The sequence below is a fragment of the Excalfactoria chinensis genome, chromosome 3, assembly GCF_039878825.1.
Source record: "Excalfactoria chinensis isolate bCotChi1 chromosome 3, bCotChi1.hap2, whole genome shotgun sequence".
In the NCBI taxonomy this organism is placed as follows: Eukaryota; Metazoa; Chordata; class Aves; order Galliformes; family Phasianidae; genus Excalfactoria; species Excalfactoria chinensis.
In genome coordinates, this window is record NC_092827.1 from 28,637,759 (window position 1) to 28,663,381 (window position 25,623).

The 25,623-nt window shown below is 40.5% G+C and overlaps 1 protein-coding gene and 1 long non-coding RNA gene across 6 annotated transcripts in view; both read right to left on the reverse strand.

The window, feature by feature from the left end:
• Positions 1 to 25,623, reverse strand: part of FILIP1 (filamin A interacting protein 1) — a 107,225-nt gene that overhangs the window by 76,072 nt on the left and 5,530 nt on the right. The window contains exon 1 of one of the 5 annotated variants that reach the window (XM_072330810.1): positions 5,444 to 5,481. The exons of the other annotated variants lie outside the window; for them this stretch is intronic. The gene's annotated coding sequence lies outside the window, so the exon portion shown is untranslated. Of the gene's footprint in view, positions 1 to 5,443; positions 5,482 to 25,623 lie in introns of those variants that run through there. 5 annotated transcript variants of the gene reach the window in all.
• On the reverse strand, positions 21,613 to 23,456 carry LOC140250793 (uncharacterized). Its single transcript, XR_011903277.1, has 3 exons — positions 23,419 to 23,456; positions 22,768 to 22,843; positions 21,613 to 21,902 (listed from the first exon to the last, which is right to left on the reverse strand). It is a non-coding gene; the product is annotated as an uncharacterized lncRNA (long non-coding RNA).

The following is a 25,623-nucleotide window of genomic DNA, read 5'->3' on the forward strand; positions in this document are numbered from 1 at the left end:
AGAATCTAGGTCCGCATTGGGGAAGAGGGGGTCAAGGAGGCAGCTGTCCCTGTGCTCTGCTACTCTCACCTGGGGTGGGGCTGACTGGAGTCCCTGCTGCTCCCTGGAGGAAAGATAAGGCTCAGGGGCTGCACACGATGACAAAATGGAGAAGTGGCATCTTATACTTGCTCAGCCTGATGGCCAGCTGGCCAGCTGGAAAACATGGGCTTCCAGTAAAATGGCTTAAAAGAATATGTTTTGTTTGTTTGTTTGTTTGTTTGTTTTGTTTTGTTTGTTTACCTTAAAGATTCCCTCTACAACGTGAAGAATCTAGGCAATGCATTTGGCAATACCATGTAGTAATACCAATCAAGGCAGTGTAATCTCCTGCTGCCACCTGAGAGCTGGTGCCACAAGTTGAAGCTCTCTGCTTTAATTTAGCAATCAATATCAAGTAAAACTCTCCATCCAAAAGAGAGCAACTATAACAAGTAAAGGATAAAAATGGCAGGTGATGTGCTCAGGTTCCTCACTGAGTAGACTAGGCACGACTCAGTTCAATGCAAAAATAAAATAGAACACAGAGAAGTAACCCAACTTGCTCAGGCCATCCTGTCATCTCAGTGCACATAGTCTGCAGATTTCTCGTTGCTCAGACAGAATGCATAACCCCCTTGGCTGGCCAATCTGGGCAATCAGCAGCACAGCACAAGCTGCAAGCCAGTTTCTTGCAGGGCTTGCAAGGCAAATGAAGGCTGGGATCATGGTGTCAGCTCCAGAAACCAAGGAAGTATAGCAGACATGGAGAGAATTGAAATATTGAAGGGCGCACAGGGAACAGAGTCATAACACTAGAGGAAGGAAAGATCTCAGATTGAAAAAAAGTTCATTTGTGATTTGATTAGTTTGTGCAAGCAAGCAGAATTTGAATCCATTTTTCACAGTCCTTGAATATTACCTCAACTTTCTCAAATGTGCAGTGCAGTTATTTAATAAGTAATGTTTAGTAGGTTAAAGCCACTTCAGAGACAGCACGGAAAGAGCAAAGCCAGGTGGACCTGAGCAGTGGGGTGTCTGTGCAGGCCCTGTGGCAGGACTGTGGTGCCAGAGAGCTTCCGAGAGCACTGAGAGGATAGAGCTTCTTCCTTTGGCAAAACATTTGCTCAGGGAGAACACAGTGATCTCAAAAATTCTCATCTTTTTAAAGAAATAGGTAACCATTTTGTTCACCACTATACACTGCTATTTAAATTACCTATAGTGTTCTCCTAATAACAATGCAGTTATACTGGGGGGTCTTAACACAGGACTACTGCAGTGTCTAAGCTTAAAACACACAAAACAGTGCATGGCACATTTCCTCATTATTTACAAACAAACTGCATGTGAATTCTTGCAAAGTAGTAAATACCAGCTTGGCATTTGCAAATGACTTTTGTCCCCATTCTGTACTGCAAAGAACAATTAAGTGGATTATGAAGGATGCAAGGACAGACACAATAAATAAGTCTCGGCTAGCTCCAGTCACAGTTGCAGCAGTGTAAACCCCTTATGTTAAACTTGGCTACAGAGATTATTTCACTGATAAATATATTTTCTTGAAAAAAACTTCAGTCTTGAACATCCAGATCAAGGAGAAAGTTGAAACTTTCTTCTTGTTGAAATTACTTATCACAGAAAACTTTTCCTATAAGCACAAGGATTCGGGTTATCTCACAATCATAATCACAAGCTCTGACACATCTGACATGACTGTTTATAAGAGGTAATTTGGAGATAATTTGCATGAGGCACATGAACAATACAGATAAAATTATAGTTTGTCTATCAGAAGAGACAGTGAATTTTTTTCTAATTAATTGAAAAAGAGGTAGCAGCAAAATACAGCATACAACGATCTAGAGATGATAAAAGACAGTGAGCCATGTTCTCATAATGAAGACCTTAATTTTAAGTGCAATTCACAAATAATAAGAAATAAAGAACAGTTTTCTGTCAATCAGCTCATACTAATGATTAAAAGTGCAGGGCGAAGTAAGGGCGAACCAAAGTATATTGGGTCAAACTCTGACTTCTCACAACTTGACTCTTCTGAGTTTACAAAATCACTCTGAATTTTTATCAACCAAAATGAGATTAAAAAAAAAAAAATCAGATGTACTTAATAGTGATAACAGTAAAAAAGTGGCTTGGTTCATGGTTTTCAAAATCCCTGTTCACAGGAGACTTTAAAAATAGACCTGTCAGAGTACTTTGCCTCCACAATATATAAAGCCATCTTATGCACGTAGTAACTACTCCTAAATCTTCCCAAGGAGAGACAGAACAGTTAGAACCTAAATCATTCAGATCCTCTCAGGTTTTACCAAGCACCAGGATAAGGTTGAAGTTTAAAATTACCCTGAAAAATGTTTTTCTTCATTAAGTTTTAAAATACCGTGCGATAATATTTATGACTGTACATGACTTATTCTCCATTTTAAGTAAGTGATGCCAAATAATACAGTGAGTAAAACAGATAGGCTAAGCATCATCATCTTTCAATGAAAATACTCCGTGTTACACAAAATTGTGTTAATGAAGTCTCCGGGATTCTGCCACAGACTTGAATAAATCTGGTATTTCACTGAATCACAAAATAACAGTGGTGGAGGTCAGCAGGGACCTCTGGAAGTCACATGGCCCAATCTGTGCTCAAGCAGAAACACCCAGAGCAGGGTGCCCAGGGCCATGGTCAGGCAGCTTTTGAGGATCTCCAAGAAGAAACTCCATAGCCTCTCTAAGCAGCACATGCCGCTGCTTTGTCACCTACACACAGTTTTCCTGCTGCTTAGGAAAGATTTCACTCACAATGAACACACAAACACACCAAAACTGCTTTTAACTACCCTCTGAACTAACCAACACAGAAGCTTTCCTGCTCCTCTGGCACCTTTCACCTAACAGGGCTGCAAAACATCTCACCTCTTGCACAGCAGGATGCCTCTTGGACTACTCTGTCCCTTCTCTGATTTCACATGCCAGTCATGTAGGGTGTTAATTGCATGCACTAAGTACATTAGTGTATGACATCAACAGATGAGGTCTGTAAAAATTACAATTGAAATGAATGAATGTAAATAAGTTAATTTTTGTTTATTGCTCACATTACATTGATCTGAGAACCAAATTTAGCATGAAGAAAGCTGAAATCCTTTTTGGTATGCTAGCTAATATATTCTAGCAAGATCTTTGATGACATTTCCCTTCTTACCAATGACTACTTGATCATACTGGTGATGTTTTGTCTCATTTGTGGACACTTGTATGAATTCTATGTCTTTATTTTATCCAGTTACTCTCAGTATTTTTTCTCCACAATTTCAGTTCCATTCAATTTTTTGCCTGGATCCTAAGAGCCCAAGATGCCACGTCAACCCTGGGGCTGTCAGCCCCTATCTCAGCAAGGCCACAGCAGGGCTGGATCCAGCTCCCCACACCCAGCCCTACTTGGCCATTGTCCCTGCCCAGCCTGGCCTCAGTCCATCCAAGACCCCAAGATACCTGGTGCCATCACTCCCAGCCCTTGGGCATCAGGGAGAAACCACCCATGCTGCACTCAACACACATTAATTAATTGTGTACTGAATTGGCTTTCAGCTGTGGTTGGTAATCTCCTTTGCTCCCAATTAAGAAATTGCTTGTAATTTCAAGAGCATTTCATTTTACTGATCTTTGCATGTATGTACAGCTTAAACTGAGCTTTCCTACAATGTATTGTGAAAGCCATTTTTTCCTTTATTCTACAGGACAGGCAAAAGCTAGAAGGAAATTACTGTGTTAATTCCTGTGTGAGAAAAAAAAATAAATAAAAAATTGAGGAAGAAATGCCTCCCCTTCAAACTAACAGTAGCATCCGACACAACAGTGACTGTGGCTCCAAGCTCTATCACAGCCAGTTCAGCAGTTTTATTATAAAGCTTGTCATCAGACTTCATGAAACCCTTGATTCGGTACAGATTTAATGCAAAACAAACAAAAAACACAGCTTCACAGCTTTAGCAGATGGGAGTTGGGAGTTTCCTGAAGATTTCCAAGAAGCAACAGAACAAAACACCAAGGGATACTGGATGTGATTAAATATCTTTTTCTATACCATCCTTGGAGGTGGTAGGTTCAGTTGTCCCCATACTCTCTTTGCATTCCAGTGCCTCATGTCAACAAGGACTACAGTCCACAGCACTCACTCCAAGGGACCTCCTGAATTCTGCCACTGAAGTTTCTTAAATACAACGTGTGAATGCAACTGTGGCTTCTCTGGGACAGATTTATCATGTTCTATATAGTATTCATTGGATTTTTCTCTGTTATTACTGACAAATAAGCCTTCAACATCTCAACTTTTTTCAGTGATTACTGTCAAAAATTTAATCAACTGTATATTGAGCTGGCTGAAACTCTGATCCAAATCATGATTTTCATTGATTTCCAAGCTTTCAATTAAAACCCTAAAACCTTTGATACTGTAATTTCAATCAACTGCTTAGAGAAAAGAAAGAAAGAAAGAAAGAAAGAAAGAAAGAAAGAAAGAAAGAAAGAAAGAAAGAAAGAAAGAAAGAAAGAAAGAAAGAAAGAAAGAAAGAAAGAAAGAAAGAAAGAGAGAAAGAAAGAGAGAAAGAGAGAAAGAAAGAAAGAGAGAAAGAAAGAGAGAAAGAAAGAGAGAAAGAGAGAAAGAAAGAGAAAGAAAGAGAGAGAGAAAGAGAGAAAGAGAGAAAGAGAGAAAGAGAGAAAGAGAGAAAGAGAGAGAGAAAGAAAGAAAGAAAGAAAGAAAGAGAGAAAGAAAGAGAAGAAAGAGAGAAAGAAGAGAGAGAAAGAAAGAGAGAAAGAAAGAGAGAAAGAGAGAAAGAGAGAAAGAGAGAGAGAGAGAGAGAGAAGAAAAAGAAAGAAAGAAAGAAAGAAAGAAAGAAGGAAGGAAGGAAGGAAGGAAGGAAGGAAGGAAGGAAGGAAGGAAGGAAGGAAGGAAGGAAGGAAGGAAGGAAGGAAGGAAGAAGGAAGGAAGAAGGAAGGAAGGAAGGAAGAAGGAAGGAAGGAAGGAAGGAGGAAGGAAGGAAGGAAGGAAGGAAGAAGGAAGGAAGGAAGGAAGGAAGGAAGGAAGGAAGGAAAGGAAGAGAAGAAGGAAGAAGGAAGGAAGAATAGAAAAGAGAAGAAAGAAAGAAAGAAGAAAGAAAGAAAGAAGAAAGAAAGAAGAAAGAAAGAAAGAAAGAAAGAAAGAAAGAGAGGGAGAGAGGGAGAAAGAAAAAAAGCATTCTTTCTAATAAAGATCCACTTAAAAGATTTCAAAACCTTTACTTAATCTCCTAAATATTTGGCACTGCACATCCTCGCAAGCCTGAAATTATTACTCTGTTTGCTATTGGCTCTTTTATTATGCTATTATACAAGACTGTAATACTGTTGTACTTAGTCATTTGTAGCAAATTACCTCAGACTTGTTCAGGTACAAAGATGGACTTCTCTGGTGGTCAGGGAATGGGGAACCTATGATATGAGAAGAGAGGATGAAGAGCTTGGCTTGTTTAGCCCAGCAAATAAAGGCTGTTAAGGGATCCAGTTGCTGTCTATAAATATATCAGGGAGAGAAACATCAGGGAGATAGAAGATCCATTTAAACTAGATGATAGTGTTTGCAGGGGAAGCTATGAGCACAGCTTGGCAACATTTAGTCTATGCCAAGGTTCTCACACTGAGCAGAGAGTTAGTAGCAATTTTCTAGTTGAGTAACAACAGCAAAAGTTCTAACCATAATTACAATGAAACTTGATAAATTATGAAGGGGATTTGCAAACTGTGATTATTGCAATAGTAGGAGAATAAGTCTGATGGCCCTTTAGAGCCTTTTCAGTCTTGTATTCCTGTACAAGGTACACATTATCAATTCTGTGACCTTATACCATGCACATTCCAGAACAAGATATTACAGCATACCTTATATGCTTCATACTATTTAAAACAAAACCAAATCTGTGCAATCTGGTCTAGGGAGCCTACTTTGGCAGGGGGGTTGGACTAGAAGATCTGTAGAGGTCCCTTCCAACCCCTACAATTCTGTCATTTTGTGAAAACAAAACAAAAAAGCCCCCCAAATAGATCAGTTTAGTAAATGTGTTTGTTCAGGATAGTGGTAGAGCTTAAGTTATTTTGTCTCCCATGACAACAATAAATTCAATACAAAACAAATGTTTTACAAAATAAACATATTTTACATTCATTTCCCCACCGGTGAAATTCCTCAGATTATTGATCATTAGTCATACTTGCCCTCCAGCATTATTTAAGATTTATTACAAATTTCATACAATATTTTATCCATGACTTTGCATCTGACGTTCAACTGTTATTTCTGGTATTCTGCTCTAAGCTATAAATTAATTAAGGACAAGCACTTTTCTGTACTAATGCATTTTGTGTTGGAGGGTATCCAAAAGATATAGCCAAAGGAACAGAATTATGATTGTTTATCATTTACTTGGGTCGTAGCATGAGTTGTACATTTTGTTAAAGAGAGAGCTTTCTGTTTATGGAGAAACTGTACATAACTTTAGTCTTGTCATGTTTAAAAGAGAGCTCATGTTGAACTTGAAGCAAAAACACAGAAAAAGAGCAGAAAACTACTTAAAAAAAAAAAAAAGAAAGAAAAAAGTCTGAAAAAAATAACTACTTTCACCAAAGACAGTAACATTTTTACAGAAAGTCAAATTCTTCTTCAGCACACACACACACACACACACCTCATTCTGCAATGGAACAAAACCGTAGTCACAATGGAGTCATGAGTATTTTGACTTTTCCATTGCTCCAACATGAAATTTTGAGGAATCATCAACATGCTATCTGCATACCAAGTTTATAAGTACAGCAAAAGCAAATTTAACTATAAAGATGCCCAAAACATTACCATAAGATTTTTTTGCATCTTAATTTCACTGATCCTACTTTCACCTAAGTTGGTTTCATAAACCTAGAGACAGTTTTAGTAGTTTTGTTACTACATTACCAGTTAATACAGAATCTGCAATTAAGAACCTTTCACCGTTTTCTTGTGAAAAAATGCTAATTTCAGCTCTTCAGATTCAGTAGGACATGCTCAGAAAGAAAGGATCCAAGAGAATGGAAAACATCTCTTCATTATCATTAATTAATAGATGGCATAGGACTTGAATCATTGACCTTCGGTATCTATCTTGATAAAAATATCTTTTAAAGCACACTAAGCTTCTGGTTTAATTGAGAATGCAGAAAAGTAAGCACCCACTTATGTATGTGTTTGTCCACATATTTTTATATGCATTTTTTAATTATAATTCTGTTGTCTTTTACTAACGTGTTGGATTATACTTATCTTTATTACTATTAAATATTAAATAATAATAAAATAATAAAAAGGGGGAAAAAAGAGATGGTTGGGCATTTTCTACTTTTCTTTCTCAAAGCTTAATATTTATTTTACTCTGTAAATAGATTGATTTCACTAAAAATCATTTTCACATCCAACTATGGTGAATTGATTGAAGCAAGATGAATTAAACAGGGCCGATACACTTAGAAGGATAAGTCGGTCAATGAAGAGATTGGAAAAAATATCTAAGAAAATCCTAGCAGGCCACTTTATTTCATTGAGCTATGTTTCTCAAATACAAGAGATGGCTTCACTAAGGAATCTTCAGCACTATGGGCTTTAATTCTGCCTTATGACTGGTATGAGTGCAGTAAAAGCTCCCTAAGGACAGCTGCTTTCTCCAACCCTCGGAAATACTAGAGGTAAACAGACTAGGAATGATCAGAAAGACTATGGTACTAATTCTAGAACTTGATCCCATGGCAAGAATTCACATGGAGAATTTTTGTTTACTAGCTGTGAGAGGCAACCCTGTTATCAACACACTCACAGACTGATCTGATCATTTCTGTGCATTGTGCAGGTCAGCAGACATTTGCCTGCACCCTTGCTTGTCCATCACTCCACAAACCGTGTCTGGGTAGGAAGTCAGGAAGGTGGATAACTTTGTCTCTTTTCAATTGATAGAGCTCTGTTAGAAAATCAGTCTATGCTCCTGTAGTGTCCTACCTAGCACCTGATCTTTTTGGTTTGTACAGGCCTTCAAACAGTCTCTGCAGAACAACAAAGTGAGGTGGTTCTTTGTGTGCTGAACAGCAGATCTGTAGAGCTCCTTGCCTCTGGATTCAGAAGCTTACATAGCTCAGGAGAAGGAGAAATACTTTTGAGAAACACTGATGCTAACAGATAAATCACATCAGCTTCAAGCACCTCTAAAGCTGAAAATAGCAGAACATAGGGAGAGTGCTCAGAGGAAGATTCACATCCCTGTCCTATACTTGCTTCCCCTGGCTATCTGCTTTAGGCCACTTGTTTATTTGGGTGTCTTTTTGTTTTTCCAGGTCAGAACTGACACAGATTATGTAGTGGGGTTTCCTGAACTTCACTGAATTGCAGAGGTTAGCTGAGCTTTTTTAAAGTAGGCTTAGTAATTCTGACATGAAAAACAATTTAAATCACCAAGGATGCTTTCATCAAATTGTTTCAAATGTAAACATTACATTTCTTTTATTGTCTGAATGCAAAATTCTTCTACTTTTAGAATAAAATCCTGTAATTCATATCCTGCAAAAACATAACTTAATATTTTCCTCAGCTGAGGTACATGAAATCGTATCTCCTGGCAGGTGCTCTGGAACTGGTTCATGTCAGCCTTAAACCACAAACATTTCTTGTCATTACTGGGCAGTTCAGATGACAAAGCTGTTCTTGCAAATCAGTATTTAATGGGCCTGAAAATAAGAACAGAGCAGCAGGGAACTACAAAATGTTATCTTGAAAGCACTTGCCTCACCCCTAAATTAAATCCAAAGTCAACCATTCCCACAGACAGAGAGGAGGGCAGAGAACATTGTTTGTCACTGCAAATGAGTTACATGCCACACCTCAGATGTCACAGCACCCTTTTCCACAATGTCTTTTAAGTTTCAGTAATGCCTCAAAGCAACTAAAATTAAAGCTGAATAACTTGAACAATGAGGAACTTAATCTTACGTACTTTTAAAGAGTAATGCTTATTTATATAGCAATTGCTCCTCAGAAACATTTCAGACCAGTTACTGCTGGAGTTGTAACTTTACAAAAAACAACTGTATCCAAATCTTTGTTAAGCCAGAAAGACTATTTAAGATGTAAGTACCGGAAACACTAGCCACATTTTCCAAGCTACAGTTTAACAGTGTATTGAATTGCTTAATTGCAGAATGGACCTGAAACCATTAGTGATGCTCACAGTGTATGTCACAGCTAAAACTCCACAGAAGAATATTTTTAAAATTATCTCTTCTTTCTCTTAGCTATTTTGCTCAAGAATCCCTTTCTCATGTCAGAGTTGGTGAAACATACATCACTCAAAGCACAAAGAATACAGGCTGTGCTCTGCTTTATGTCAGATGATTTCATCAGCTCCTGGAGAAGGACCTTGAATAAGGATGTTGGCAGATACAAGTCCTTTTGGCTTGATTTAAAATTGCAATGAATTAATTTTTAATTGTAAGGAAATGTACATTGTATGTGGGGCATTGGAAATGTGTATGAAAAGAGGTGGTCTTTTGGAGGCTCTAAAGGCACTGTCACTGCCCTTCCACAGTGGAAGAAGGGCAAGGGATTCAGACAGCTTCAAATCCTTATGAGTTCCTGCACAACCTAATGTAATCCTAATGTTACTCCTGCATACAATAATATGGAAAGCTTCATATTAATCACATAAATGTTTATGCTCCCTCATGCCGGAGCCAAAGGTACAAACTGGTCATTTGAGTTTCTGGTTGGTTTATTGGCTGTTTCCAGTTCAGCCTTTGATGTATCACTGAATTTATTATTATCTCCTCTCACAGAGCCTGTGTGAGATTTTTATGGTACTCATTGAACTGCAGTTCAATAAAAGTCAGTCCTTCAAAACTACATATGGTTAAAATAAGCATTTTTGCTAGCATTTTTTCTTTGATTACATGTTTCTTGTTGAAAAAGAGATAAAGCCAGTTCCGTAAAATTCTGCGCGCTGTAGCTAACACTAAGCTCTGTTTGTCCATGAGGAACTTAGAAGAACCAAAGGAATGTTATTAGCTTCATCTAATCAGATCAAATATCATCTGCTATGCTCATCAACAACAGTAGTTCAGGAGGAAGCATCTGCCCCCAAGCTTTATTAAAATTGTGTGGGCGTTTTTTTTTAGTTGTTTTTTGTTGTTGTTGTTTTTATTCATCTAATGAAAGAACAAGGAAGCAGACATTTGAAGATGAACAGCAAAAAGCAAAGGTTCACTCAAAGGAGATACTAAAATAAAGCCTAAACCAACTTTAAAAAACAAAGAAAAAAAAAAGTTTAAACATCATATTTTTTTTCCAATGTTAGAATTTTCCACTGCTGGAAGTTCAAAATATTCTTGGAAAGCAGTCATCCTATCTGTGATCTCAGAGAAGTTTGATTCAATAGTAATAAAATATTTGCCTATAATGCAGAGGTTTCATGAGTTTGTTCAGACAATCCCAGGCACCTGATGCCTTCAAATGAATACAACGTGGGGATTAGGGAGGTTAAATAGGGCTAGGGCAGAATCTTGGCACAGCCAACTAGCAGTCTTCCTGGAATGGCCCTGCAACTAGCTGGGGACATGCTTGGCCAAGTGCTGGCAGACTGGACACAGCCAACCTGCTCGGAAGGCCAGGCAGGTTTAATAATGTAGACCTGAGCAGGCAGTGATAGAGCACTCAGGGCTAGAGAATTTCCTGATAACAAACATAACCAAAGTTCCACTCAAAAATCCTTAACACTTTCTGCACGGCCATTACCACACTGCTTCCAAACAAGAACACAATTGTAAGAAGTTGAAATGCACATTGTTGCTCTACAAAACCACAGCAGAAGTGCAAAGCCCTGTTTTCTTTTGAGAGGGGGACAAACAAATGAGAAGTACTTAGACAGATGGTGTAGTCAGAATGAATTCCTGAGGAGGATCTCAGCAGAAAGAACAGGAACAGTGAGCATGGCAAAAATATGTGAACAGCAGCTGCCATAGCTGCTCCTACAAAGTAAAACAAGTTGAGCAAATTGCCTGAGGAGTGATCCCAGATCCAGAGGGGAGAGCTGAGAATACAGCTTTGCAGGGAAGCATGGTGCCACACAGATGGGAGGTGTAGGGCAGCTGCTGGAGAGGGAAAGACAATTTCAAAAGCTCACAGATGGAGTCAGCCACAGTATATGTTGAGACCCAGAGGACTGTCCAGCTCAGCAAGCAATGATGAATGCCAAAGAGAGCAATGACAAAGCTCAGACCACAGAGAAATGCAAGCTGAGATAATGTTGATTCTGAATGAGTCAGCTGGAGATCCAGATAAATTGCAAGTAAAAGCCTATTTGCAATGGCATGGTGCCAACAGCTGATGGTCACCCTCTGCCTTCCCAAGGAGCATTTCCTTCCCATAGCAAAGGTGATAGATGATGCTTATCAATAACAGAGCAATTTCAGCTAACAGGAAAACAATGTTACACGATGGCATGTCATTGTGCTATTCCTCTCCACTCTCTCCCTTCCCAGAGGCAAGGATAATAATGGCGTACACACATTCTTCCCCACTGTACCACAGGGTGCTGAGAAAGACTGACTAAAACAGGAGAAGGAAGATCCATGACCTCAGTTTTCACACTGTGGTATCAAACAAAGAAGCAATGGTGGGAAGGGTACGGCTTAACCCTGCGGCCCTGAGATAGGGGTGTTTGCTGGGAATAGGGTATGTGTAGGGCAGCTGCAGCAGGTGAGATGTGAGGAACTGAGATAGCGTGAGTATACATAAACTACTTTGAGAATTTAGCTACCAATCCCCATCATGTAACCTTACTGAAATACTTTTTTCCATGGATCTTGGCCTGGCATAATTTTCTCAGGGATGGCAAAAGTCAGTTTTCTGCCACTGAGCAGTTTCCCAGCTGAACTTCAGTAGATCTCTCTGGAGCACGGCAACATTAAAACTCTTCAGCAAAATGGTTACAGGATTGCTTTTCATGGGCAAACAACCATTTTTTTTCCTTTTTTTTTCTCCTCATTCTTGGAAATGCTTGAAGCATTCTAGTTGGAACTTCCAAAAACAATTCAGATTCAGCCAGAAGTCCAGCTTGAACAACTGAAGTCTGGCAAAGCTGTAAGCAACTGCATTCATACAATATTCAATTTTAAATGAAAACTGTCAGGCAGACTTACTGCAGACCAAGCAGATAACAAGACTGTTATCTGTGTCTTCTCTTCTATGCCACATCTTAATGTCATGTTAGCAAGTCAACTGTCACACCTGGCTTTCAAAGTAGCATAACATTTGCTCACATTCTTACTTCCAGATTTTATCTACTGCTACTTCACAGTTGATTAGTTATATTTGTCCAACATGATATCAAAGCATGATAACAGAGATCTTTTAAATGCACCTCTTAGCAGAGTTTCAGATTATTTTCTAGGTCAGAGAAATCTGTGTAAGCCTCACAGAACTATTTAGATGAAACATTCTGTTTTTTCCCAGTTTTCCCATGAACTCAAAAAGAAAATTTAAGAGAAAGTATCGGAAGCAATTGACTTTTATCAGCTAGTTCTCTTGCTACAATTAAAAAGACGGGACTGAGAGCATATCCATGTTCATAAGACAATATATCCATCCCATTCCTTTTGTGTTAAAAAACAAAAACAAAAACAAACCCCTATTTTAAAAGATGCAAAAAATAAAGACACAGCTTTTATTGCTATAGTTCACATATTCAGTATATTTTTGTTAGTACACAAAACATCAGAAGTAGTAGCTGCTTAGCTGTTCTCACATTCACTACCATATTCCCTGCAGATTTATAGTTTCTTAGAGAGGACATGAAAAAAGAGGCTTGCAGATTGGTGAGCTGACAAACACAGTACATTCCCAAAGATGCCCTTAGAACCGTCTAAGTATTCCTTATAAGAATTTCAGCCAGACTTACTAAGTCATATTCTTTACTTGATCTGCAAATGACCAATTCTGGCAACACTCTGAAAGTATATTAAAAACAACATAACATCTGCAATTCGTGTGTTCCTGACTGTAATGCTCTATGACAGCATTTTTAAGATGAACCTGACACTCTGCCAGACTTCTCTACAATATCCATGGGAATTCTGACCTATTACACTACAATGAAGTTTCAGGCAATGCTTCTTTCCATAAAGAAACAGTTTTGATTATACAACTTGCAGAGATGCAATGCTACTCTTCAGTTAGAGTCCAAAAGATTCTTCTGCACTGGCAGAACCACATAACAGCACGTGTCTGCCACCCTTGAGAAACCTATGGAAAAAAGAATTGCAGCAAAGAAGAGATTTATCATTAACCAAAAGTAAAATACATAAAATACATACAGTAGGTGTTTCTTAAAACTGTCAATGTCTACATAACCTAATAACTCCACTGGATTCACAGTAGCTCAAACACAAGAAACCTTGTTTTTTTTCTTTTTAATGGTAGATTTATTTATTTATTTTCAGTGATAGCTTTGTGCTTAACTTTTTATACATATATATGAATGCTTGCCCAAGGTGAGGCAGACAGCTCCACGATTGAAGACTGCCTCCTCCAAGAAAGAAAGGAGAGTGATAGTAGTGGGCGACTCTCTTCTCAGAGGAACAGAGGGTCCAATATGTCGCCCTGACCCTACCCATAGGAAGGTGTGCTGCCTTCCTGCGGCCCGGGTCAGGGATATATCTAGAAAACTCCCCAGCCTTATCCGCCCCTCTGACTATTATCCTTTATTGATAGTTCAGGCTGGCAACGATGGGATTGCTGATAATAGCCTGAGGATTATAAAAAATGATTTTAGGAGGCTGGGGAAGTTAGTTGATGGAGCGGGCATACAAGTAGTGTTTGCCAGTATTCCCTTGGTGGCAGGGAGAAACACAGAGATAGGCAGGAAAAGCCACCTTGTAAATACATGGCTAAGAGGCTGGTGCAAACGCAAAAATTTTGGATTCTTTGATCACGGGGCGGTTTACTCGGCACCTGGCCTGAGGTCGGCTGATGGGAATTGCTTGTCTCTGAAAGGGAAACAGATACTTGCCCAGGAGCTGGCAGGACTTGTAGAGAGGGCTTTAAACTAGATAGGAAGGGGGAAGGGGATAAAGTCAGGCCTGCCAGAGATCGGCCTGGGAAAGTGGTAATGGGATTAGGAGAGAGGCGAGGGGCTCAGCTGAGGTGCGTCTACACTAATGCATGCAGCATGGGCAACAAGCAAGAAGAGTTGGAAGCCATTGTGCGGCAGGCAAACTATGACCTAGTTGCCATAACAGAAACATGGTGGGATTGCTCCCATGACTGGAGTGCTGCAATGGATGGCTACAAACTCTTCAGGAGGGACAGGCAAGGAAGGAGGGGTGGCGGTGTGGCTCTCTATGTTAGGGAATGCTTTCATGCTGAAGAGCTTGAGATTGGGGACAATGTGGTTGAATCCCTATGGGTTAAGATCAGAGGAAGGGCTGACAAGGCAGATATTCTGGTGGGCGTCTGTTATAGACCGCCAAACCAGGTTGAAGAGACAGATGAGGTGCTCTACGAGCAGCTGGCACAAGCTGCACAGTCATCAGCCCTTGTCCTCATGGGGGACTTCAACTTCCCCGACATATGCTGGGAGTACAGCACATCACAGAGGAAACAATCTAGGAGGTTTTTGGAGTGCATAGAGGATGCCTTCCTGATGCAGCTGGTCAGAGAGCCCACAAGAGGAACTGCCCCACTAGACCTGCTGTTCACGAACAGGGATGGTCTGGTAGGAGATGTGGAGGTTGGGGGCTGCCTTGGGCAGAGTGACCATGAAATGATACATTTCTCGATTCATAGTGGAGCTTGGAGAGGGAATAATAGAACTGCTACCTTGGACTTCCGGAGGGCGGACTTTGATTTGTTCAAGATACTAGTAGGGGGAGTCCCCTGGCATTCAGTCTTAGCAAACAAAGGGGTCCAAGAGAGCTGGTTGCTCTTCAAGAAGGAAGTCCTAAGGGCGCAGGAGCAGGCGGTCCCCCTGAGCTGCAAAATGAGCCGGCGGGGAAGAAGACCGGGGTGGATGAAGAGGGAGCTGTTCTTGAGGCTCCGAGAGAAAAAGAGAATCTACCGCCTGTGGAAGGAGGGACGGGCAACTGAGAATGAATTCAAGGAAGTCGTTAGGATATGTAGGAGTGAAATCAGAAAGGCAAAAGCCCAGCTCGAATTTAACCTGGCCGCCGGGGTGAAAAGGAATAACAAACTCTTTTATAAGTACATTAACAGTAAGAGGAGGACAAAGGAGAATATCCACTCTTTACTGGATGAGGCTGGGAATGTGACCACTGAGGATAAGGAAAAGGCTGAGGTTCTGAATGCCTTCTTTACGTCTGTCTTTAAAGGTCAGACCAGTTATCCTCAGGGTACTCCTCTCTCTGACCTGGTAGTCTCGGCTGGGGAGCACGCTAGCCCCCCTGTGATTCTGGAAGAAACGGTCAGAGACTTACTATTCCAGCTGGACTGCCACAAGTCCATGGGGCTGGATGAGATCCACCCGAGAGTGCTGAGGGAACTGGCAGAGGTGGTAGCCGAGCCGCTTTCCATCATCTACCAACTCTCCTTGTTGACTGGTGAGGTCCCAGAAGACTGGAGGCTTGCTGACGTGACTCCCATTTACAAGAAGGGTTGTAAGGAGGATCCAGGGAACTACAGGCCTGTTAGCCTGACCTCGGTTCCAGGGAAGGTTATGGAACAGATAGTCTTGAGGGAGATCACGCGGCATGTGCGGGATGACCGGGGGATCAGGCCTAGCCAGCATGGGTTCATGAAGGGCAGGTCCTGTTTGACCAACCTGATCTCCTTCTATGATCTAGTGACCCATCTGCTGGATGAGGGAAAGGCTGTTGATGTGGTCTACCTGGACTTCAGCAAAGCCTTTGACACTGTCTCCCATGGTATTCTCCTGCAGAAGCTGGCAGCCCGTGGCTTGGATGGGTACACTCTCGGCTGGGTAAGGAGCTGGCTGGAGGGCCGGGCTCAGAGAGTGGTGGTAAATGGAGTTAAATCCAGCTGGCGACCGGTCACGAGTGGTGTTCCCCAGGGGTCAGTGCTGGGGCCTGTCCTCTTCAACATCTTTATTGATGACCTCGATGGGGGCATTGAGTGCGCTCTCAGTAAGTTCGCAGATGACACTAAATTGGCTGGGAGTGTGGATCTGCCTGGGGGTAGCGAGGCCCTACAGAGGGATCTGGACAGGCTGGAGAGCTGGGCTGAAGCCAATGGAATGAGGTTTAACAAGGCCAAATGCCGAGTCCTGCACTTCGGCCACAACAACCCCAGGCAGCGCTATAGGCTTGGGGCGGAGTGGCTGGAGGACTGTGTGGAGGAAATGGACCTGGGGGTACTGATTGATGCACGGCTGAACATGAGCCGACAGTGTGCCCGGGTGGCCAAGAAGGCCAACGGCATCCTGGCTTGTATCAAGAATGGTGTGGTGAGCAGGACTAAGGAAGTCATCCTGCCCCTGTACTCGGCATTGGTGAGGCCTCACCTCGAGTACTGTGTCCAGTTTTGGGCACCTCAGCACAAGAAAGATATGGAGGTACTGGAGCAGGTCCAGAGAAGGGCAACGAGGCTCATGAAGGGCTTGGAGAATCAGCCCTATGAGGAGAGGCTGGGGAAGCTGGGGCTGTTTAGCCTGAGGAAGAGGAGGCTGAGGGGAGACCTTATTGCCGTCTTCCAGTACCTGAAAGGTTCTTACAGTGAGAGTGGGGCAGGTCTCTTCTCACTAGTGACAAGTGACAGGACGAGGGGAAATGGCCTCAAGTTGCGCCAGGGCAAGTTCAGGTTGGATATTAGGAAGAACTTCTTTACAGAAAGGGTGGTTAGGTACTGGAATAGGCTCCCCAGGGAGGTGGTTGAATCGCCATCCCTGGATGTGTTTAAGAGCCGTTTGGATGTGGTACTCAGGGATATGATTTAGCAGAGTGGTTTTGTTTTTTTTTTTTAGAGATGGGGTACTGGTTAGGCTGCGGTTGGACTTGATGATCTTCAAGGTCTTTTCCAACCTGGATAATTCTATGATTCTATGATTCTATGAAGAGAAAGGGGAATATGATACCCATCCCCAAAGCACTGAGTCAGTTCTCATGGCCTAGAGAAATTCCCATTACCAATGGACTGGAAATTGACAGCCTAGTTGGATTTTGCAGCTGTAATGACGCAGGGTGATATCTTCTAAAAAACAATTTATTTCACCTAAAAGGACCATTTGATTACTCTGAAGCAGATTTAGATCTAATTCAGTATATAGTTTCAGATACGAAAATGGGCTGTAGGAACTTCACTATTTTTGCTTTATTATTTTTCCCATACTAAAGTCACAAGATGCCAGAGGTAATATCAGAACGAGGCAGAAATCTAAGAAAATTGTTTGACATCTTTTTTCACTAGCCTTTCAAGTCCAAATACTGTTTAAAGTTCTTACTATACAGCAAAAAGCAGTTGAAAGTGACTACATGATTCAAAACAGGTATTTTAACATGACTGAGTACTAGGTCAGAAGGTGTAACAAAAATTCTATGACTTTGCATTTAACTTTAAGTCACCTCCAGCACTTCCAAGGATGGCGCATCCATCACCTCTCTAGGCAATCTGTTCCAATGCTTTACTACTAGTACTGTGAAAAACCTTTTTCTCATATCCAGTCTACATCTCTCTTGTTACAGTTTGAAATATTTCCCCTTGTCCTATAATAACAGATCCTGCTAAAAGGTCTGTCTCCTTCTTTCTTATACCCCTCCATTTAAATACTGAAAGGCCACTCTCAGGTCTCCCCAGAGCCTTCTCTTCTCCAGGCTAAACAGCCTCAGTTCTCTCATCCTGTCCTCATAGGAGAGGTGTTCCATCCCTTGTATAATTTTTGTGGCCCTCCTCTGGATGCACTCCAGCAAGTCCATGTCTCTCCTGTACTGAGGACTCTACGTGTAGGCACAACGCATCTGGTGAGGCCTATGTAAAGGGGCAAGATCATCAACTTTGATCTGATGGCCATGCTTCTTCTGATGCAGCTCAGGATACAGATGACATTTTCATGGTTCTAAATTCTCATTTGTCTTTCTGTTCTTTAAATATTGACAGAAGAGCCTCATAGAAAAAATAGTGTTTGCTACCTGCTAAAATATTTAATCCAAATAATGACTAATGCACCTCATTGTAAATCCTAAAAAAACATAGAGCAAAGCATTTACATGGTTTTGTTTTAGGTTTGGTTTTAGATAGATATCTGAAAAATACAGGTATGTGTACTATCTTAACCAGAAGTAAATTTCCTGGTAATCCTTTCAAGGACTAACTGAGCAATGTCTCCCTCCCACAGTTATTTTTGTGTCTGGCTGCTTCTCAAACCTACCCTCTACTTCCCCTCTCTTACGTTTTTGGAGGTTCAGGGGCAGAACTGGGAGCTCTGGAACAAGTAGAAAAAAAAAAAACAACATTTCAACATTTATATCTAGGAGGAGAAGCGTTGTATTTGTGAAAATTCTCTTGTGCACAAACCACTATGGTATCACTGAGTGATAGAATACCACACAAAAGCTTTTGTAAACCAAGAAATCAAAGCTGTATTTATTAACCGTAACAGGTACAACTACTACTACAATATATCTAAGGTAGCAACGAATGTAATGGTAACAGCTAGCAACTGATATTGCATAGCAATATATGCATTATTACTTTTTTATTCACAGATTCAAAAGCACAGATATTTACTTAGAGTGTGGGAGGGGATAAGAAGCAAGGGAAACAAGAGGAGCTGTTGTTGCACCATTAGAAATCGCTGCATGGCTCAAGGCCCAGAACATGACATGACTGCAGCCATGGTGGGCTTCTGCCCACCACCCTCGTTCTGCCTGGAGCTGCCTCAAGGCTGGGAAATCCTCCAGTGCTTTGCCTCTGTCAGCTATCCCTTGGCTAGCAAATACTACTCTAGTATTACATAAAACTCATACCTGCAGCCTTTAAGAGACTGGCCGCATCAATTACTTTATTCCTGTATCCCCCTCTCACTGACTCCACTCAGGCACTCTGGTGTTTAAACTTTGCTGTAAAACTATTTTTTAAGTGTGTATGTGGTTCATCACAAATACCCACTATGACTAATTTCATAGTTACACGGTTGTGCCGTGATGCAGGTAACGTCATGAGGAAGCCAGCATTTTCAGCCTAAGTAAGGGAGCCTTGAGACGGGGTTGATGTTGGGGTGAACTGAAATGCTATCTGTCAGCTGTAGCTGTCAGCAAAAATATTAAAGAAAGAGCAGCTGCATCATGCCATGAGCCAGGGAGTAGGGCAATCATTGCTCCAAATAGATTTTAGAGTCAGATGGAGTTTTCTTTTAATGAACTCTGTTAATAGTCATGAACTGTTTATTTTCAAACATCATTTGAGCCAGTTGTTAACACTCCTGCTTTTAAAATGTTCAAAACAACAACAAAAAAAGCATGAAATGCAAGCAAAGTAGAGGTGTTTAGAATGGGACCTACTGAAAGATATGTTAATATACAACACAATTTGTCCTAATTATTCTCAGCTTCTGTGTTCATGAATTATCCCCCACTGTTTTAGAATATAAGTGCTAATACAGCAGTAATAATGATATAGCAATAGAAAATTACAGCCTTCTCTGTTGGAAGAAAAATTCTCATCTTACTGTAGCTTCTGTAGCATTTTTTTTCTTCCTTTTCAGAACACTTCATTAATAAGATACTTAACCATCCTAGAAATATTTATTGAAAAATAACATCTTGCAGTCATTTTTGGGTAGGGATTAAAGAAAATAATAAGCTACAGCTTCTTCTGGATCTTGAATTCCAAGATAAATGTAATAACACTTGTGGCAGAGTGTTATTGTTTACTGCTTGGAAAAACTTATGCAAGAACATAATACTTGTTCTGATTGCTGCTGCAATGAAATACAACCAGACAGGGTATATTGCCATGAGTCAGGAAATCTGGATGTTTCTGGACAGAGGCCAAGGGAGCTCAGACACATCAGAAATGTGATGTATATGCATCATCCGGGGGAGACGCACAGAATTGTTTTGAACATCCTAAGCTGCCTGATTCAAGCAGCAACCAAATGACTACCTTGAAATGTAATTACTGGCTGTATATTTTCAGATTCCTTTGTTTTAACATCGGGAAAACCAAAATGAAGTAGGCTTTCCAGGGCAGCTTAGAGATTAGTTATTAGGCTCATCCTTGAGACAGCAAGTCCAAGCACTCAAAGCTTTACTTTGTTCTTTCACTATTATAAAGAAAACAAAAGCAAACAAAAAAATAAAATAATCCCACCACACACACGCACACACAAAGACCAAGCACAAATTCCAAAAAATCCCTGAAATGCTACAGTTTACCATGAGACTTTACAATTTCAAACTCGTTGCCTGCTCAAGAGTGCTAAGTGCTCTAGGACCTTTTTGTAAGAGTATAGGTAAGAAGTGCCCCTCACCGCAACATGCAATCATTTACTGAAACTCTGCCACATTTCAGTACAGTGCTGTGGCATGCATACAACCTCCTATCGCTTTTGGAGAGTTTCAAATGTTAGCATGGGCTCTTATTTTTCAAGAGAAAATAACCAGTTCCATAAACCAACCTGGAGATAACAGAAACAAGTAGCGCTGGTTTTGTTTCCTTTACACTACCCATTCCTGTAGGTGAATATAACCAACACAGACTTTTCACTGCTCCTACTCCTTCTCAGTAGCTGTTTGCCTTCTCTTCCCTCAACCCTTCCCCGTATCTCATCACAGAGGAGGACTACAGCTTTCACTTCTGCCCTGCCTGTCCTGTCAGACATGAGGGTTGCTTTTTGGACTTCACTGTTTTGCACGTCTTATTTCTGTCAGAGGAAGTTCTCTCAATAAAGAGCTGATATTCCCTTCATTAAATACACATAAAGGCAATTTATTACCCAGTTCTCTCTGTCCACAGGAAGCCTCTCAAGTGAACATATAACCCTCAGTTCTCCTCCATTGCTCTGGACTAGATTTGGGCCCCTTGTCACAGTTATCCCTGCCTTTAAACTGAAACAGGACATACAACATGGAAGTCTTGGGCTGCTTTGTGCTGTGTTTAAGCAGCTGTGCCTGCCAACCTTGGCCAGTCCTGCATGTGATGTGGCAAATTTGTGAGTGTTGTACTCCTTCCTGCTGCCAGCCTCACTGTATCCCCTGTGTAATGGTATCAGGGGTCATGCCCATTTAAGATCTTGAGTTAAGCTTGAGAAGTCATGGGTTCAAGAGATTTTAAAGTCATACATCCTGGAGTCCTGTGGGAGCCCTTCTGGTGTCAAATCATCTAGAGCTTGTAACATTCAAACGTTGAAGCTCTGAGGGCTGTATATTTTTAATTGTTTTTTTTTGTTTGTTTGTTTGTTCTGCTTTTAATCAAAGCTGACAGTCATATAATGGCAATATAATTTCTAGAGCAAGTCCTTAATGAAATGGCAGTTGCTGAGAGAGCCATCTGAGCAGCTACCATTGCTCTAAACAACTGGCCTGAAGCCTCAAACTGCTCACTGGTCCTGTAGGTGTCAGGCAGTATAGCTGGCCATTACTTTTCTCCTGGAGCTCTTTCCTACTCCAGCTGGTTCAAAGGGTTGGTGAGCATCCCTTCAGGCCTGCAGCAGCACTGGGATGCCCATTTTCTTTTATTATGGGGTCCTTTTCGCTCTTCAATACCAGATGATATGGGACAGCAACATGCCAGCTGGTCTTTCCCCATCAGGCTTCCCTCAAAGGTCTTTTTCAAGCTATACAGCATTTTCCTCAGTGTCCTCCTTCAAAAAAAGCAAATAGACCCCTGCCAATATCACTAGAAATCATGGGAATTTCTGATATCTTTAACTTCGTAGAATTTTTTAGCAAAATAACAACACTCCCAGAGCTGACAATATCTTCTTTGTGTACAACTGCACCTGATTTTTTTATTTATTTCTTTAAAAACCTCTACATAGTTTCACTAGTTTGCTTTCTATTTTGGCATGCTTTTGCTCTTGTAGCCTTCTAGTCACAACTCTAATCCTCCTTTTTCTGCTGTATATAGCTAATTTCTTGCTGCCCACAACTCAGGGTACAGCTAAGCTTCCCTCTGGAAAGCTCCTCTAAAAATATGTATTCTTGTCACTCAGATAAATTCAATTGCTATTCCTACTTCTCCCAGTAGAATCTGGTTTCCAAGGAAGGCTATTTAAATCTCCTTATTCAAAGCTGTTGACATGATGTTCAACACTGCAACATCTCAGGGTGTCAAAGTCACTGCTATATTTATCCTTGTAACATCCCAGGTGTTATTAAGAGTGTAGAAGTAAATAACTTGCCAAGAGTCACACAAGGAGCCACTGATACGAAAGCTAGACATTTAACCAGCCTCTCTCTGTCAATGGTGTAGCACCTGACATTTTACAGTAAAAGTATCTGAAAAGTATAAACAACAACATTCAAACACAGTACGAATATTTTGGCGAGGAAACCTGAAATTTGCAAAGCGTTTCCCATTAATAAGCAATCTATCAGATGTCATGTCACTCTTACAGTCTATTCCCTGCAGTGCAATTTAGTCTTTGTTTATATAACTAATGATGGATATATCTAAGTTAACTCTCCTTGTGTGTAGTTATACTTGCCACAAACTTAGATACTCACTGCTGCCTTGGAATTTTTGAGCTGACAGCACTAGTCCACAGAACTGGTGTCCCCGCTCTGCTTATTTCTTAAGAAACTAAGACAAAACCTGAAGTTAAATCCAGGGCATTTAATTAATAATTAAATAGGTTATATGATTTATTCCTGATATGTTACTTCATGCATTTCCTTCGTGCTAAAGGAGAAATTTATTTTTCTGTCTGTGCTTAGCTCCATTTATCTTTCTAGCACTTCATCAGGTGCCAAAGAACTGTGGAGGTACAGGTTGCGTGGCTCATACATATACTGAGCAAGGAATAGAAACTGGTGTCACTACAGGGAATTCACATTTCTACAACTATGCAACTTACACTATCACAAGGGAGGTTCCAAAGAGATCCTCCAAGGCCCTCTTGTATCACAACAATATCACTGTACATTTCTATTAACAAGTAGATCATATTCTGACTCACTTTCATGTAACTCCCTTTTCTCATGAAAGGAAGTTTCAAACTAATACTGTGGTTAAGAAAATATTTTCTGAAAGTGGGAAAGTCAGTTCAGTGAATTTTTTTCCAACCCATTGCGTGGGAAAAGAAGGCAATGACAGTATCTTCTACTGGGATACAAGCACAATGGAGTAATAGATGGTAACAAGAAAAGTTAGCTCACCCTTTCCAACAACCAGCAACAGCCCAAGAGAAGTGCAATCACTGTCCAGAGAGATAATGCTCCCTCAGCTGCTAACCATTAAATAAGGCTGAGGAGGGGAGGATCCAGGCTCCAACCCTTATGATCATTCAGGTGCACTGCTTGCATCTGAGATCCCTGGATTATCCACTCCTTCTCACCTGGTGCTCAATCACTGGTTCAGGCCATGACCTGGCAATTCCACTGCAACTATAAACTATCTGTGAAACCATTGGCCATATAGATTTATCTGATTAACATGTGACTTAGAAACCTTGACATTTAAAACACTAAGTTTCCTGGTCCTGTGTTGAAGCACCTCTCATCTGTTTTTGTACATTCCAGTGTTTTTCAGAGCATGGTCCCTTCTTCCTAAATCTCAGTAGCTTTCTCGCTATCTTAACTACCACTGTAGCATATAGACAACCTGTATTCAAGAAGGGTAACATGTATGACCTATGAGCAGATGATGTTAGCTCAAGTTCTTCCCTTATGAAACAAGTATTGAGTTTGCTGTAGCTCTAGTTTTTTTCTATCCATCTGTACTGATGATGGCAAACTTCTAGTTACAGTATCCAGTTTTAGGAATATTATTTGCTGATCCATCTAAGAGAAACAGAATGCTCATTTTCAGTTATTAGAAATCCTGTACGGAAAGTCTGCCTGCCCCATTTCTTTGAGATCTACAAGACCACTGTTTTGCCTTTGCTTTATGCTACAGCAATCATCATCAAGTAAATTCAGATACTTCCACAACTATTTTTCTAGACCAAAAAGAACCCAAAGAACCCAAGCTAGTCTCAGGTTAATCAGACTCCATCTAGGAATCCTGTTTGCCATATATGCGTCGTGCTCTCTTCCCGTTTAGGATACAATTAGAAATAGATGTTCAGTAAGAAAAGTGAACTTGGTAGCTGAAGGCAGTCTCCAGGGTTTCCTTCCTTGATGTTTCCCGTCCTTATTTGCTTATTCTGTGCTATCTCTATGCTATTATTACAATTGGGCAAAATGGAAACATAAAACTAGAATATATTTTTTCCATTCATATTACATCTGAATGGAATAATTCAAAACATTTGGCTTCCAAACAAAATGTGTCATGGAAGCTGTTGTAAGCTAGGATAGCAAATTAAGAACAACATTATTAGTTCTTCTTGTTTTAGGACAGAACAGCAAATGTTAAAAAAATAAGTCCCAATATTACTTCATTTGCATTTTTCAACTTGTTGACCAAAGGACTGTGACTTTTGTTATTCCCAACCACGCTTTATTATAGCTTATGGATGGAATACATTGATAATCATCATCAGCAAAATATTCCTCAGCTAGACATGTTCAGAACTTTGTGAGTCAAATAGGATGTAAGACCTGAAAGAACTTATGATAACTGAAAATAATCAAAGACCCGAGCAAACTGATCAAACTGCAGTTAGCCCCACTTTGAGTGAGACTGAACAGCTTCTGGCAGTTCCTTACATCTAAATTCTGGTGCTGGAATTCCATGGCAGCTTCCATTCAGAGGACACTCAACTATGACTCTGCCTTTTACTATTTGCAATGCGATATCTTTTGTGACTTGGATTCCAGTTTCTGGCTTCTGCCACTCAAAGCATTAATGGTTCTCATTGCCAGCTGCCTCATAATATGCAGTTCCTCTGGCACTCAGCAGCTATGTTGCCATGTGTGTCCCTCTGCACAGAAGGGACATCTTGTTCTGTGCTGTTTGACATGCTTGAGGACATCTAGGATGGCATGGTTCCCTTTCTTCTTTCTACTGCCCAGTGTCAAAAATCACAATGTTATTTTTTCTTTTAAGAATTCTACCAGACTGAAGAATTGAAATTGTTATCCATTGAAATACAATTCAGGATTCTGTTATTAAAGAAGTCCTTGTGAAATAATAAAAGGAGGAAAACTAAGACATGGCAGAAAACTTACCTCATTCTTTAGCTTAAAATGTAGATCCAAGAAAGGTTTTTGCTCTCCTTTCATGTACGCTCTTGCAAACAGTTTTTAAATGAGTATTTTTTCAAGAATCTGAATTATGTATTTTAAAAGTAAGAATGTCCTTTGAGTCACTTAACCAGACGGGATATTCATAAAACCTTGTACTATCTACTATGTTCACAAATTTGAACTTGAGGATAAATTGCGTATGTTTTCTTTAGTGTGTATTTGTTGTCACAG